This window comes from Panthera tigris, chromosome B2 (assembly GCF_018350195.1).
Source record: "Panthera tigris isolate Pti1 chromosome B2, P.tigris_Pti1_mat1.1, whole genome shotgun sequence".
Taxonomy (NCBI): Eukaryota; Metazoa; Chordata; class Mammalia; order Carnivora; family Felidae; genus Panthera; species Panthera tigris.
This window is the reverse complement of record NC_056664.1, coordinates 6,981,782-6,998,053: the sequence shown is the minus strand read 5'-3', so window position 1 is coordinate 6,998,053 and position 16,272 is coordinate 6,981,782. Positions and strand designations below refer to the sequence as shown.

Here is a 16,272-nt window from a genome sequence, read left to right as displayed (position 1 = left end):
TCTAATATTTTATTCATGTTTCAACAAATTTCTCGTGAAAGGAGGGAAAGTTCTTACATAAGATGGAACATACACTTGGGGGAACTATTCAGTAGGCCAAACAAAAGATGATAGAATGTCATCCATGGTTTTAGGCTGTGGATGAGCTCTAAAGAAGCTTGTTTGGGATCCGGACATGTTCTTATTCAGACCCAGATAATTTCCTTAATCTTCCAAATCCACTGATCTTTTAAGTTTGTTGTAAGTAAATCTAAGCACTGAACTCTGGCATTTCCAACACAATGGATTTTTAAATATGGAACATATTCTGTAGGCCGGCCGCTCATACAGAAATGGAAGTTTCTGGAAAACTTTGCCTAAAGAGACAGTCCACTGGAATCCTTCAAAAGTTTAATAGTAAAAAGTGTACATTTACATAACGCTCCAGGAAGGAGGCAGAAAAGAAGACCTTTAGCCAAACAGTAGACCTTTCACTTCAATTGATTTGCATTTCAGATGAGTAATTAGCAAAAATGGTCCTGATAAAAAGCCAAGTTAGGCTTTACTGGGCAGAACAACAGAGAAATTTCATTCATTCGTCTTGCATAGGGAAACCATTTTGTCTACGTTAAGATGATATTTTTTCTTAGCAATGAAGAGAAGAAGTTGGGAGATGGGATTTTGTTTTTCTTTTTCCCCTTTAGAAATGAGGAATGCTTGCCAAAGAAGAGAAAGCAGTTGTCTCACCGAGGTGGGCAACGATGCTTCTTTAACCCCAGAGGTGGCCACCAGGTCTTTCACATTTGTCCAGGACATGCAGCCTGTGGGAACTGAGTTCCAAACTCTGCCCACATATGTAGGAGGCTGCATTTGCATTTGAATGGATTCTGTGGCTTTCTTTTCCAAATTCTGTCCCAGATTCACATGGTCTCAACATCACCCTCTGCAGTACCTACTGGCAATTTCTACCTCCATAACAACATTCCAGCTGGGTAACTACTCCATTTCATCATGGAACCAGAAATCTCGAGGGACTCTTATCATATGGGCCCTGATGCCTCAACTGCTCCCTTTAGGGCCAATTAACAAAAATAACCTCTTTCCATCAAGGCAAGTCTTGACAAAGATATCTCTACCGTCTTATCACCTCCTATATCATACCAGAGAGGCCAAAACAAAATTAAAATTATGATTGTTATCGACTAAGGTCTCAGGATTTAGTATCCACACCCTTTCTTTTCAGTTATCCATGTTGAGGAGCAAAATTCAACTGAATATATTTTAAAGATCTTTTTGGCTTTAGCCAGTGATTTGTGAATCTGCAGCATGCGATGTAGCAGGTAGAAAGGAGGTCTGAGGAGCTGTGCAAAATGAAAGACTTTTATAGGCAGAAGGGAGCAGGAACAAGGAAGTTGTACTGGATGAAAAAGGAGACTGTTTATGTCAAGATTACTTTCCCCTAGGGGATGGTCTCCCAGGAGGGTGACCTAACTAGTGCTGATCAGGTGACTCAATGACTGACTGGTATAAGAGTTCGTTGCTGGAAGGTCTAAGAGTGTAATTAAGTCTCGGTTTCGTGGTGTGCAGTTTTGTATAAGCAACTTCATTTTGGGCTTGTTGTGTTTAACATCCATCTTTAAAACAAGTGAAGCCAAATTCTCCTTTTTCAATCATGGTGTGAATCAAATGGCATGTCTTTCAACCTTTAAGCTACCATGAACAGATTAACTGCAGACTTAGACAAAACAGAGATTATTAGAGCATTTAGGGGCGCCTGGGTGGCTCAGTCGAGTAAGTGGCCGACTCTTGATTTCAGCTCAGGTCATGATCTCACAGTTTGTGAGCTTGAGCCCCACTTTGAGAGTGGGAAGCCTGCTTGGGATTCTCTCTCTCCCTCTCTCTTTGCCTCACCCCTGCTCGTGCTCGCGCTCTCTCTCTCTAAATAAATAAATAAATAATAAATAAACTTAAAAAACAGTGAAATTAATGAAGACCATTGAAATTTGCCTCTTTGGAAATGCAGAACATATTTAAGGGAATTTTTTAATATGTAGATAAATGTTTTACTATTCAGGTTCCTTATAGGAAGTAAAAATTGGCCACTCATTAATAGTGAACACAGATACTGTAAACAGCAACAAAGTGTCTCTGGCATATTTCATGGTTCAGACATGAAAATAAAAAGCCACAAAATCTCCTTGCAGTAAAACAAAGTCATTTTCCCCCTGGGCATGCATGGCTAGTATCTATTAGCTACCTTGTATGTTAAGCAAATAAAATGTTATGTCATTCTTTATCAAAGGTATCAGACGTGTTTTTGAATACAGGTGAAATATCAAAATGTCTCTGTCTTTTATGTTTACTTTTTCCAACACTACACAAATGACAGTGACCTTGGCCATTGAGAAAAGAAGTCCATCCGCTCTGTTTCTAATGATTCTTACAATTAGTTGTGTATATTCAAAGCTCTGTTAATCATCTAGAAGTGGTAGGCAAACTCAGTAATTTGGTTTAAGGCATGATCAAGATTAGTGTTTGTGTTTTCCCTATCTTATGCCAAAAAAATGATATGTGGAAAATATTGACAGAAATGAATTGTTGCTATATAGCAACAATTCATTTCTGTCACTATTTTGTGTGTATATACAATATTGTGTGTATATACAATATTGTGTATACACACAATATTCTGTGTGTGTATATACACACACACACACACACGCACATATATATATATATATATATATATGTATGTATATACACACATATGTACGTATATTACTTGGGAGTTTTTCTGGGCTATACTATTATGAGAATTTCACATAGCAAAAGTGGGTATATCACATCAGAATGTCAGGGGGGTGCACAGCCAAAGAAAGAGGGCAGAGAGCCCTTCAGTACACTGAAGTACTTCAGAGTACTTCAGTACACCTGGAGTAGATTACACACGTGGGGTTTATGTTCTCCTCAGAGCCAGAAAGCCTTGGTAATGTGCCCTCCACTATGTGACAGAGCAGGGCAAAATTGGAAATTAATCATTCAGCGCTACCAAAGCAGTTCATTGAGTGCATTTGACAGCCTCCTCTCTGTATTTCTAGATGGCTGAGAATCAAGTAGTTGCACATCAAAATGTGAGGTTTTTTTTTTTCTCGCTTCTTGGCGCAGGTTCCTTATCTGTCATCATTTCATGTCTTCAAAGGCCTGAGAGATGCTGCCATCCTTGGGCAACAAAGGATGCCATGCAAAGCAGCCCAGAACTTGAATTGTTGCAACAGATACTGTTTTATGTTTTGCCAAAGAATAGCCCCTTTTATTTCCATCATGAATGCAGCCTTTCATTCCGTCTCTAAATGTTTTCCAGTATTAAACCTAATCCTTATCTATCATTCTCTTTGGATGATAGGCCGCCCCTTCGCCTTTGGATACAGCGTAGCTGTCACTATGTAAATATGGATTTGCAAAGAAATGGAAACTCCGTGTTCTTTACTTTCCAGCTCCTGCTGATTTCTTGGTAGGGGCGGTGGGGCTGCATTTCAAGGTCAGAGTAGCTGAGCCAAGCTATTCCAAATATAAGAAAACATGCTGACGTGGAAATGAACAATTTTACCCTGTAAAAATTCTCTGCTCACGGCGGTGGAAAGATTAGAAAAGGTTGCTGGTTGAGGAAAGCCGTTAGGTAAACAGAGCAAGCAAGAAAGTGCAAGATTATTTGTTCTTATGTTTGTTTCTTGAAACAGAACCCAGAAGGGCTGATGAAGGCAGAACTAAGGTAATTTATAGGAAGGGAGGCGCTTCTGCAAAGCAGCGAATGGAATTCGCGCTCTCCAGGGGTGTAATCAAGAGGGACATCCCAGAAATCCGAGGTTCGCCGGGCAAAGCTGGTACCATGTCTTCACCACCTCTGCGGGTTTCATCCTAATAAAAAGGATTCAGAATTATTCATGAAAGGTGCTTGGACGAAATGTTGAAGGTGGTTCTACTCCTGCTCACAAATCGAATCATTCCACACTATTGTCCTAGAGACCTGATTTTCCACAGTATGGCAGCAATTTCTTCTCTTGGGGCATGCAGGGGGGTCACCAAACTTCTAAACCAGGACTCCTCCCACTGAAGTCCCCGGGAGCACTCGGGTTTGTTTGCTCAGCCCGTCTGCTTGTTTTGCGGCTGCTTAGATTCACCAAGTCTTTATTTTGCCTTTTCAATACCAAGCCACTGTGCTGGTGATACATGCAACAGATAAAGGAGGGAGAACACTCACTCTAGGGAGGTTCACAGCTAGAGGGAATACTCCAGACACAATCGTAGCAGTGAAGACAGGAAAAATGCAAAGATATGAAGGATGAAGTACTGTAGAAATTTTCACAGATTTCACCGATTGATGTCCAGTCCTTTCTGCTTCCCTCTTCCTGTCCCTGGTGGGAATTATCAAAACAGCGACCATTGACATGCCCAGGATGCACAGAAGAGGGATCTGTGAAGAAAGCAAGAAGCCACTAGCCTGTGCGTAGGCTAGATATGCTTTGGACCCGTGTTCGGTTACTATTTTTGATTGAGAGCCTAGAAATAACCATCTGGGCAATCAGACTCTTGCATTAACATGCAATGTTGGCTAAATCCACAGGCAGCTGGCTGAGTACTGTTTCAACTGGGTACTAAGATAGGAGTAGGTCCTGACAGGCGGTAGTTAAGGGACACTCGTCTATTCTACCCATGTCAATGGTAATGATACTGTAATTCTCTCCAAAATGTGGTCCTTCTACTGTGTTTTGACAGGCTGCTTGTTATTCCCAGGGCCTGTGTTATTAGCGATACACAGACTAGGTTTTGATATACATACATGCATATGCATGTGTTTATATGGTTGTGTATATTTATGGAAGAATTCATGGAAGTCAGTCATCCCTACTTATCACATACACTTATGAGAAGCACTTTCTTGCGTGATGTAGACAAATCTGGAAAACATTTTAAGAACAGTAAGTCCAGGTGAGGTTGATTCATTTATTTTCCAGAACCTGACTTTGTGTTCCTACCACATAATTCATAGGGACCAGACAGAATCTTAATGATTCCTGGGTCTTTAGTTCTGTGATTCCTTCTTTCTAAACAGAAAATGAAAACAGTGTCGAAGACACACGGACGGGATTAGCGGTTAAGAGCATAAGCTTTGGTGTCAGGTTTACTTTAAATACAACTGCGATTTCTGCCACAGAAGAGTTCTATGACCCCGTGGAATTTATTAAATCTCTTTGGACTTCAGTATCTGTCACTGACAAATATTACTGTATTTGTATTACTGATCTAACCCCGTAGAGTTGCTGTATGCATTGACTGGGGCAAGGCGTGTCAAACATTTGCAGAAGTCATGATAGAGAATGATTATTACAGAATTGTTAGCAGCTATTATGGTGATAATTATGAAAGTAGTAAAGACTGACAAAAAGTAAGTCAGCAAAATGGAGGAAACTTGATTTCTTCAACTGACTGGTCTGAAAAGTGTTGGCTGGATAATTTTCCCCGTCCTGGGGAAAGAGAAATAGTGCATTTCTTTGTAAAGTATACAGGTAAGTGAGGAGATATTTGGGTTAAATCACCGAATTTCTATTAGCCCTGATTATTCCCACAAATGACTCTGGGTTTTAGGTAAGAAAACATGCATTATTTTAATACGTCATTAGCAGTGGTGTGTGTGTGTGTGTGTGTGTGTGTGTGTGTGTGTGTGTTTGTGTGCGCACACGCACATGTGTGTGCGCACACGCACATGCATGCCTGTGTGTAAAATCATCCTGGTACTTATGTGTCCATGAGAAAGAGCCAGGGACTATGGGTACCTTCTAAGGCAAGAATTTGGGTTCAGATATAGGCTCTAATAGCATCATTGTGGGCGAGTTATTTAAACTTTGCAGTCTCAGTTTACTTCTTTGTGCAGTTAGAGCTTTGGCTATTAAATTGTCTCTGCTGTAACACCATCATGGAATTCTATGACTCTTTGTCAAAAATGGTCCCATGAATGAAAACCTCTGCACGAAGAGATGGACTAGGATGAATTTCAATCTTGTCCGGTCCAGTGTTTCTCAACTTCCTCAAACTATAATTGGAAATATCAAGAGTCCAGACAAGGTCGACTCAGTCAGCAACCTCACCACCTTCCAGCCAACAATATTCTGTTCAAAGCAGTGGCCCTCCAGCCACCGCGTGCAGTCCCAAACCCAATAGAAGTACACTAGGAACCAATCATGTGTCAGGTGCTGTGCTTGATACTAGAAAACTAAGACAGAAAAGATACATCATCCCAGTGAGCAAGACACTTAATATTTATGTATTTTAAGTGCTAGGAGAGCATGAAGGAAAAGTACTAAACATTCCTGGTAAGGGCTGATAACTTTCCACGTAGATGTCCTTGTCAATGAGGTGATGACGGGCTGGTAGACATTCCCAAGCATAGAGAGCAACACTTGCAAAGATACAAAGGGATGACAAGCGTTGATACACTCAGAGAACAGCAAGGGCTTCATTACTGTGGAAGGGAATTGAACACATTGGCTGAGGACAGACATGCTGTCAGATGGTCTGGGTTCGAGTACCGGTTCTGTCACCTGGTTAGGTGAAATGCTCAACAGATTATTTAACCTGTCTGCTTCTGTTTCTTCATCTGTAAAACGGGAATGATAAGGTGTGGTGAGGATATGTTTTTGAAACATACTCTGTAGGTTGCTCTTTTTAGTAGCACGAAGCAGAGAGGGTTAGTGAGACAATAGAGAATGGACAGACTGGGGTGGAAGACAGCAACCTGATCATAATGAAAGGCTGTTTCATACATGCTTTGCCAAAAAGGGTGTTTTATATGGTGCTGATGGGGAGTCGTTACATGGTTTACAATGGAGAGTCTGGTGGCCATTTTCATAGCATGGCAAAGGGTAGACAAGGAAAAGGGCAAATTGAAGGAAAAGAGTCATTTTATGGGGAAAAAATGAGTTGCGAGATATGCCAATGTTCTGGCTTAGGTGACTGGGTGAATTGTGGCCATCGACACCCGAGGAGGAGGAACAAGTTATCGGGAAATTGATCAGCTTTGTTGCATTGGAAGGTGGCCATGGACATCAGCTGGACATGTTTAGTGAAGGCTTCAATACAGAACAGCATCTCAGAAGGAAGTCTGGAATGATGCTGTCCAACATTAGCCTAATGGAAGCTTCAAATGCAAAATCTGTAGTAGCCACTCGAAAGAAAAAAAAATGTAACGAAATAGGTGACATTAATCTTAATTATACCTTTGATTTAAGACAATAACTCTAAAATGTTATTTTGGATCAATGTAATCAATACAAAATTATTAACAAGACACACTGCTTTTTTTTTTTTTTTTTTTTTGCTAAGTCTGAAACTCAGTGTATACGTTATGCTGAGCAACCTCAAGCCACGTTTCTGGGGCTCAGAAGCCACAATGTGGGTCAGGGACTGCCATGAGGACGGTACAGTTTTAGAACATAGTAATGGATAGAATTTATCTAACAATTATTAGTTGAGAGATTCCAGGCACTGTGATAGGAGCTGAGAATTCAGTGGTGAACAAAGACATCATTTCTTCTTCATTAAACTTTCAAGTTATTAGAGGATCGGGCTTCCCTTAGTGTAAAAGTTCTCTTTGTGTGCATTAGAGAAAGACGTGGCCTCTGGGCAGAGCTGCCCCACTCCTGGGATCACGGAGTGTAGAAGACGTCTCTCTGCCTCTTCACCTCTTTTGCTCTGAACATCTGCATAGAACAGAGTGCACCAGGACACCAGTGGGGACTCTGCAGGGGAAACAGACACTTACAAGTCATTGAAAGCAAACAGGCTGAGTATTGTTATGGAGGAAATTCTTGCAAGAGGGACTCGGTTGTGCAAAAGTCAGAGAAGCCCACTCTGAAGCTGAAGGGTGACCAGAAATAAGACCAATGGAAAGATGAGAGGGTAATTCTCAGGGTGGCTCATGGAATGAGGAGAAGTTCAGGTCACATGTGGGAGGGAAGGGTTGGTAGGGCATGAGACTGGAGAGTCCAGGGGCCCCTCTGAAGGGTGGATTCAAGGAGCAAGGAGCAGGCAGACTCCTGGGCACCGATAACATCAGTGGTCACCTCTGAAGGGGTTGAGTACCAGGAGCAGTTAGAAATACAGGACAAAACCCAGAGACAGGGAATGTCGCAAAAGACGCTGAGAGAGAGAAAATACAGTCTGTGAAGGGGGCCAATGGTGGAAGAACAAATGGAGAATGAATGACAGAAGATACTTCAAAGAAGGCTAGCCATTGGGAAGTGAATGAAGGAGCTAATGCCATTGCAAGAAGAAAAGTTGTTTGCTGTCTTTTGGTTTTGTCCTTACTCGTAGGACACCAGCGCATCTCTAAAATGTCTATTTCCCTCATTCACTCTCCAGTGCTACTGCACCAAAGCAGAGAAATGACCTACGGAAAAGATCAATCTTGCATTCATTCAGTAAATACTGTGGAGCACCTACTTCGGGCCAGGAGCGACACCACGGCTACAACGGATTTGTTGATAATTGATTGTGTGTCAGTCTCTCTTCCCACGTTTTGACAAGTATCCCCTTATTTGCTCTCCCCCAGATCCTCACTGGGTACAAACCATTACTTATCCCTTCTTACCAATGAGAAAAAACTGAGACTCGGAGAAATTAAGTTGGTACCTAGAGGCACGTGGTTGTGTCAACAGGGCCTGCTGGTTCTGGAACACCTGCTCATAACCACCATGGCACCGGCCGACATACGACAATCCGAGGATTTGGTCCATTATCACTTCTTGTTGCGACTTTGGTCAAAACTCTTTTCTTGAAATTCCTAATTAACCCAAGCATCCCAGGGCACTGAATTTACCTCTATCACGATTCTTCCTTTGAGTCGCTTACGTTGTTTTCGTCAGCTATTGCAATGTGGCGTTCCAAGTTCACTTCCACGTGGATGTCGTACCAAGTCTTTATCGTTGCTGGTTTAGCACCTGGTAGCCATTGGGACCCTTCCAACTCTACAATTTCCCAACTTTCTTTTTTTTTTTTAATCATTTTAATGGGAGGGTCACATAGGGTTAGTTTCTCTACTGATACAGTCTTGACGTTTGAATCATGGCTGGGTGGAGCACCGTCTCTCCTGCGACTTTCTCTTTAAGATCCTCTCTCTCTCTCCATCTAGTTCCGACAGTGCTGATGAGATGACCAAAGGTGCCTGGCCTGATGCCAGCTGTTATAGAAAACACGAGCAAGGTATCACCAGCGTTTCACAGAGACCTACATTCTAAAGGATCTCATCAGAGCACAAGAGCTCTTCCAGATAATTAGTAATTGGTCCTCACAGCACCCCTGGGAAGTGCCTGGGTACGCAGCAAAGATACACAGAGCGTAAATGAGCTTTTCCGGAGTGCAGGACAATTTCCTCCTCAGTGAAATGGGGACAATTATAGTGATCCACCTTACAGGGATGTCAATTATTCACAATCTAAAAGCCCTGGGAATTATAACCTGCACTAGGAATACGTACACACAGCACACTTGTATTGGACTTAATTGACGTTCTCCTTTCCCATACCCCGCTATCTACAAATCACACCACAATGACACCGCTGGGTTTACCTTGGGTCCTGGTTATTGACATGGAGCCTGTCCCTCTGCATCAAAGATCTGCCTGGATCACACCAGAGGATAGAAGAACAGACCTGCCAGGTGTTGATGAGCCCATGACAAGCAACCTAAGTGGAATTCTGACAGGCCTTCACAGCCTTGTCCATAAACATAATTAATCAACACAGAATGCACACTCAGTAAGCTACAAGTAAAGCGGAACACAGAGTGTGAGGCTAAAGGGAAAAGCCAACAGATCTCATTGGATGATAGGAATTGTAAAAGCCCACCTGAATGGAGAAGGCACAAATGGAATATTCCGTGTGAACCCCCCTCAATGACTGCCTTCAATGTCCCCTCCCCCACCTTTGGACCCTGTTTGTTTGGGCCTTTGTGTCTCCCTCCTCTTTTCCATCCTCGGCCCCCACCACCAGGGTGATGAATTGAAATTGTGAGCCCCGGGCAAGGAATCTATCCTATATGTTATTTTGATTCAATTAAATCTGAAACACAGTTACAAAAACAAAGCCATTTCTGCTTCATTGCTCTTCACCTGTGGTAACTGTTTATGCATTTCATTGTTGGCACATTTACCGTTGGATTCCTTCCATTTTCTCTGTTTGTGCATTTCTTTATACACTTCCTCATTTCATGCAGTGGCTCTGATTTTACTTGCTCTTGCACAGACTGGTGAATTGTCCTCTGCAGAGGTCACTGCAGGACTGACTCTAACATAATACATGTAAATAACAATTTTAGATGAGAGAAATCTCCCATATTTTACACTGACTACCTAAATCCCCAGCTCGCCTAAAGAGATGTGGGGCAGGGATGTAGTCCAGCAGGTGTAGAAGGGACACTGAAGATAAAGGAAAAGAGGAGGAAACTGAATGATCATCAGATACAGTGAGAAGCAAATGAAAATTCATAAGCCATCCAAAGAAATGTCGTTCAACATATAAGACCAACTCTTGCTAGGAAATACCGGTACCTAATGCTTTTTATCCCAAAAATATGCAGCTAAGTACTTTCAACTTGGACTTTTTTTGAGGGCAGAGAAAAGCCAATGGTATCACCTCTATGATTTCCAGAGAAGTTGAAAAAATTGAAACAGATCATCTCTTGCTATCGAAAAGGAGACAGAAAGAGAGGGCCGGGGAAATTAGAGCCAATAGGTCTTGGAACAATTGCACAAACTCCTCAAACCTAAGCGACTAGAAAGTTCCATGGTTTTCATTAGTCGAACGCTTGCCCCACCATTGTAAACCTGACCCTTGGTTGATTGCCCGCATAAAGGAAAAACTGGTTCGGTGACCAAGGGAGAAATTTTTATATTTATCTTGGGAAAAGCAGGAGTGACTATCCACATTTTAATTCTAAAGCTGCACTGAATAATAATAATAATAATAATAATAATAATAATAATGCCCTAAAAATACAAAGCAAGTTACAAATACAGCAAGCAATGATTTCCAGAACTCTCTTTCCAAATGCAACAATGTGGCTGGAAAATCATCCATTTTGGAGCTAAACAAAGATTTGTTCCTTCGCATTAAGTGAGAAAATAGATCGTGCCAACCCCAGAAATCAACACTAACTCTGTTTTGAGAGCTTAAGAAAAATTTTCAGCAGCTCAGGCCATTGATATTGAACAAGAGGAAATTTAAAGCATTCCACCCAGAGCTCACAGTGGTGTCCACAGTGTGTATGGAGATAGACACACATGCATTCGGGAATGGTTAGGCTCGGAGTAAGCTTGTCAATGCTGATTTAAAAATACTCTGTCAAGCTGTTAGGAAATGCCTCATTATGAAGAGAAACTCTGCTTTGGGGTGGTTGATAAAAACAAACACAGTAGTTAAACTTTATAGATTAATGCTTTCTTGATATTTTGTGCAATACTTTAAAGACAAGGTATTGTTGGAGATACGAGCATGTAGAAACCAAGAAATATATTAACTTATACAACAGAAATGCATAAAACATAAATTTATGTAAGTACCAAGCTACAATATATTTTTGTGCCTGAATTGTCTAATTTAGGTATTTACATATTTTAAAGTTGCTGTCAGTCTTCCCTATCAGTTTTGTGCTGTATAAATCTGGTGAACGAAGGACCCAGGGCATTCATATATTATTTATTCATTTATTTGCAAGATTTGTCTAGCATACAGTCTCCAAATAGCTAACAGCATTTTGCCAGGGTTTAGCATTGGGACCTTGGAAACAAGCAAGTAAGAAATTTCTTCAGCTCTTTGGGTATTGTGGCTATGTAGCAGGACAAAACAACATGGATTTAATTTAATGAATCTCAATTAGAAAAAAAAAGATTAAGGGATAAGAGAATTTAAGCATTTTTTTTAAAGTTTACTTTCAGAGAGAGAGAGAGAGAGAGCCAGGGACAGGCAGAGAGAGAGAGAGAGAGCAGGGGAGGGGCAGAGAGAGAGGGAGAGAGAGAATCCCAAGCAGGCTCTGCACTGCCAGCACGGAGCTTGATGTAGGGCTTGATCTCACAAACCATTAGATCGTGACCTGAGCTGAAATCAAGACTCAGACACTGAACCGACTGAGCCACCCAGGTGCCCCATAATTTAAACATTTCTCTGCCTGACTTACTTCACTTAGCATAATGCCTTCCAGTTCCATCCACATGGCTGCAAATGGCTTGATTTCATTCTTTTTCATCGCCAAGTAGTATTCCATTGTGTATATAAACCCCAATTTCTTTATCCATTCATCAGTTGATGGACATTTGGGCTCTTCCCATAATTTGGCTATCGTTGAAAGCACTGCTATAGACATGGGGGTACCTGTGCCCCTATGCATATGGGATACATGTGCACTCCTGTATCCTTTGGATAAATTCCTAGTAATGCTATTGCCTGGTCACAGGATAGTTCTATTTTTAAATCTTTAAGTCAGGGAAAGACATATCATATGTTTTCACTCATATGTAGATCTTGAGAAACTTAACAGAAGACCATGGGGGAAGGGAAGGGGAATAAATAGCTGCAAACAGGGAGGGAGGGAGGCAAACCACAAGAGACTCTTAAATACAGAGGACAAACTGAGGGTTGATGGGGGTTGGGAGAGAGGGGAAAATGGGTGATGGGCATTGAGGAGGGCACCTGTTAGGATGAGCATTGGGTGTTGTATGGAAGCGGTAAACCATGGGAATCTACCCCCAAAACCAAGAGCACACTTCACAGAGTGTATGTTAGCCAATTTGGACAATAAATTATAATTTAAAAAATTAAAAATTAAAAAAAATTTAAACACTTCTAATTCATATTCTGAAGAGTGATATTTCTATGTCACTAAAGATACCAAGATGATGTTAATATTGGATGTAACAGCCTGATAAGACACTATCCTTGGCAGGAATCGATGCTGACTGTATTTCAAGGGAGGTTTACAGTCAGGTGATAAAATGTTTACAGGCCTAAACACAGCAATAGCAGAAAAATTCTGATTCATCCATCCACCCATTTGTTCATTCATTATGATAAGGGGTCTCCAAGGATTTGTTTTTGGTCCCCTGAGAGCTCTGTTTCTCACAGTTGTCTGTATCCACCTGTTCCCTCCAGTGCCTCTCTGAGCGATCTTTTAAGTAAATATCTCAGGCTTGTATATACATCAAAGTCTCAACAGTCTAGTGCTATAGAATGTCATATGTGGGTTGAAGGATGAGATTTGGGGGGCCCAGACTGATAAAAGAGGATGGCCAGTGTCGTATCAGTTAGCTGCAGATCGGAGGTAGATTCCTAAAGTCTCATTCTCATGCAGGTTCCTCCAGCAAAACTTCTTGTGTTCATTAGGGAACAAACATGGGTACAGTGTCGCCTTGTAAAGTCAGTGCTTACATCCAAGGTCAATGCTGGGCGTCTGTGCATATCCCATAGAACTGTTTGAGTTTAAGTAGCTCTTTCAGGATCAGGAGGCCCCATATCCCACTTGGATATTTCCTCTAAAACGAGTGGGAAACAGAAGTTTTGTCCAAGGGGTTTCCTGTGGAGAGAAAAACATGGTCACCGAATCAGTGGGTTTTAGCACCATTTTATTTATTTATTTTTTTTTTTTTTATTTTTTTATTTTTTAATATATGAAATTTACTGTCAAATTGGTTTCCATACAACACCCAGTGCTCATCCCAAAAGGTGCCCTCCTCAATACCCATCACCCACTCTGCCCTCCCTCCCACCCCCATCAACCCTCAGTTTGTTCTCAGTTTTTAACAGTCTCTTATGCTTTGACTCTCTCCCACTCTAACCTCTTTTTTTTTTTTTTTTCCTTCCCCTCCCCCATGGGTTTCTGTTACGTTTCTCAGGATCCACATAAGAGTGAAACCATATGGTATCTGTCTTTCTCTGTATGGCTTATTTCACTTAGCATCACACTCTCCAGTTCCATCCACGTTGCTACAAAGGGCCATATTTCATTTTTTCTCATTGCCACATAGTATTCCATTGTGTATATAAACCACAATTTCTTTATCCATTCATCAGTTGATGGACATTTAGGCTCTTTCCATAATTTGGCTATTGTTGAGAGTTTAGCACCATTTTAAAGAGAGCTGGGGGGTTGGGTCATATGCTTAAAGAATAATTGAAAATACTTGAGGCTCTCTGCACCAGATGATCTCACAGGCCTTTCCAGCCTTACCTCTGTGGATATGGCTCACCGGACAATGCCAATGCCTTGGAACGACTTCAAACCATGTCTTTTCAATGACAGCCTGAGTTCACAGGACCTCCCTGTGACAGCAGCCAAGTGATCTGGCCCGGAGTTTTGTTCCATGCCTGAACTCATTCTTTGCTGATAAAGTTATACCCATTCTGTTGCCAGGTTCCGCACCCTGCAGTTCTCCCAGGGATCCCACAGCTGGCTGTGGCTCTCACTCAGTGCTGCTCTATTGGAGCTGTTATGTGGAACCCTGGTACCCCAACCAAGGCTTCTATATCTCTACCTGCTCCTCCCTGAAAATTGGGCCTCCAAGGAAATTAGCAAGGATGTCTAATTTTGTTCTGAGGTTGCATTGCTCAAACCACAAAGCGATGTTTTCTCCCTACATTTATTACATGAAAGGTTTGTGTCCAAAGAGTTGTTCTGGGGAAGCTTCTTTCCTGTCACCCCTTCCTTCGTCCTGATGTACCTCTTCTGCAGCACATAACACACGGCAGCCAAGTGGAAGGAAGCTGACTGAGTCTTAGAAGGTGTAGCTCCAACCCTGCCATCAGCCATCTGCTTGCATTTAGGCAAGTCTTTAACATCTTTCTGAGTTGCAGTGTCCTCATAACAAGCAGAAGAACGTCCATCTACCAAGTGGGAAATATGTGTCATAAGAGAGTTTGGAAAAATAGTTTACAGGGCTATCTATGAGCCGACCAGCACAAGTACAGAGCCGTGTGAAAGTTAAAAAGGTCACTGCTGTTCATTTGGTCCTTCCTTTCTCCTCCTCTCTATTTTGGCTTTTGTTGATTTCTCTTAGTCATTCAACTTGCTTGAATGAGCGAATCGCAACTATGCCTCGGGAACTATGATAGGTCCTGGGGCTTTGAAGTTTAGTAACACAGGTCCCTTTCTTTAAATAGCTGGTGATCCCATGGAAGACACAGCAGACTAGAGATTACCTGTTGAAGACCCCAACGAAGATGTCTGTACGGGCTTCGTCATCATCATCAAAGACTTCCTGGATGAGGTGATCTTTCACGGGAGGGGTGAAGGGACAAAAAATGCAGGCGAAGATGGCAAGTTTAAGAAGCAAGCAAGCCTACCTCCATCAACAGGGGACCATGTGTACAGAAGCTCGGGGGTAAAATAGCTTTAAGGATTTGGGAATGTGAACCGCCTCCTTATTGCTGCAGCACAATGGAGTGGTGAAGACCAGGGGGGCGGCAAGGGGCTAGAATGGCACTCAGGGCCCTTTCCAGTCACAGGGAAAATCTCGGGCTTTGTCCAGGGCTTGAGCAAACAGCGATCTGTCGCTGCTCACGGTGACTGTCTCAAGAGAGATCGAATCGGTGCCGTGGATGTGTGCAGACACGCAGGGCGTGGGACCAGTCGCTATACAATAGTTTCTATTTTGAGATCATCCAGATTTGCAACCTCCCACCCCCATATATATACATTAACTGGTTGGGCCATGTCCTTCAACATGATTTAAGTTTTAATCCATCTCAAAATGGGAGTAATTCGAGTTCTAAGAATCGGTAGGTGTTCAGGGGTCTGACTCGAATGATTGATGGGATTAAAATCCAAATGCGAGGAAACGGAACGCCACTCTAAAACCACAAGCACGATGGCCATTAAATTGGACGTGTCAGGGCAGTTTTGTAGTCACTATGTGATGGACCAAAAAGGTATGGCAACCGAGATTGTCATTCCGTGGTATTTATTTTAAAAAACTGAAGGAGGAGCACCTGGGTGGCTCAGTCGGTTGAGCGTCAGACTCTTGACTTCAGCTCAGGTCATGATCCCCAGGGTTGTGGGATCAAGCCCTGTGTTGGGCTCCATGCTGAGTGTGGAGCCCTCTTGAGAGTCTCTCTCTCTCATCCTCTGCCCCTCTCCCCCCCCCACCGACTCCTGCTCACACGCTCTCTTGAAAATGAAAATAAATACGTACATAAATACAATAAAGGCTTGTGATTTTTATTAAAAATTTTCAGTCCCTGTTTCTGTAACTTG

At 42.1% G+C, this 16,272-nt stretch overlaps 1 long non-coding RNA gene across 2 annotated transcripts in view; it reads left to right on the top strand.

Moving 5' to 3' along the window:
- The window catches only part of LOC122238542, a 75,134-nt gene extending 59,098 nt beyond the window's left edge, over positions 1-16,036 (top strand). For both annotated transcript variants that reach the window (XR_006217467.1, XR_006217468.1), the window contains one exon: positions 15,180-16,036. This is a non-coding gene — a long non-coding RNA (uncharacterized LOC122238542). The remainder of the gene's footprint in view (positions 1-15,179) is intronic.
- Positions 16,037-16,272: the final 236 nt, after the last annotated feature.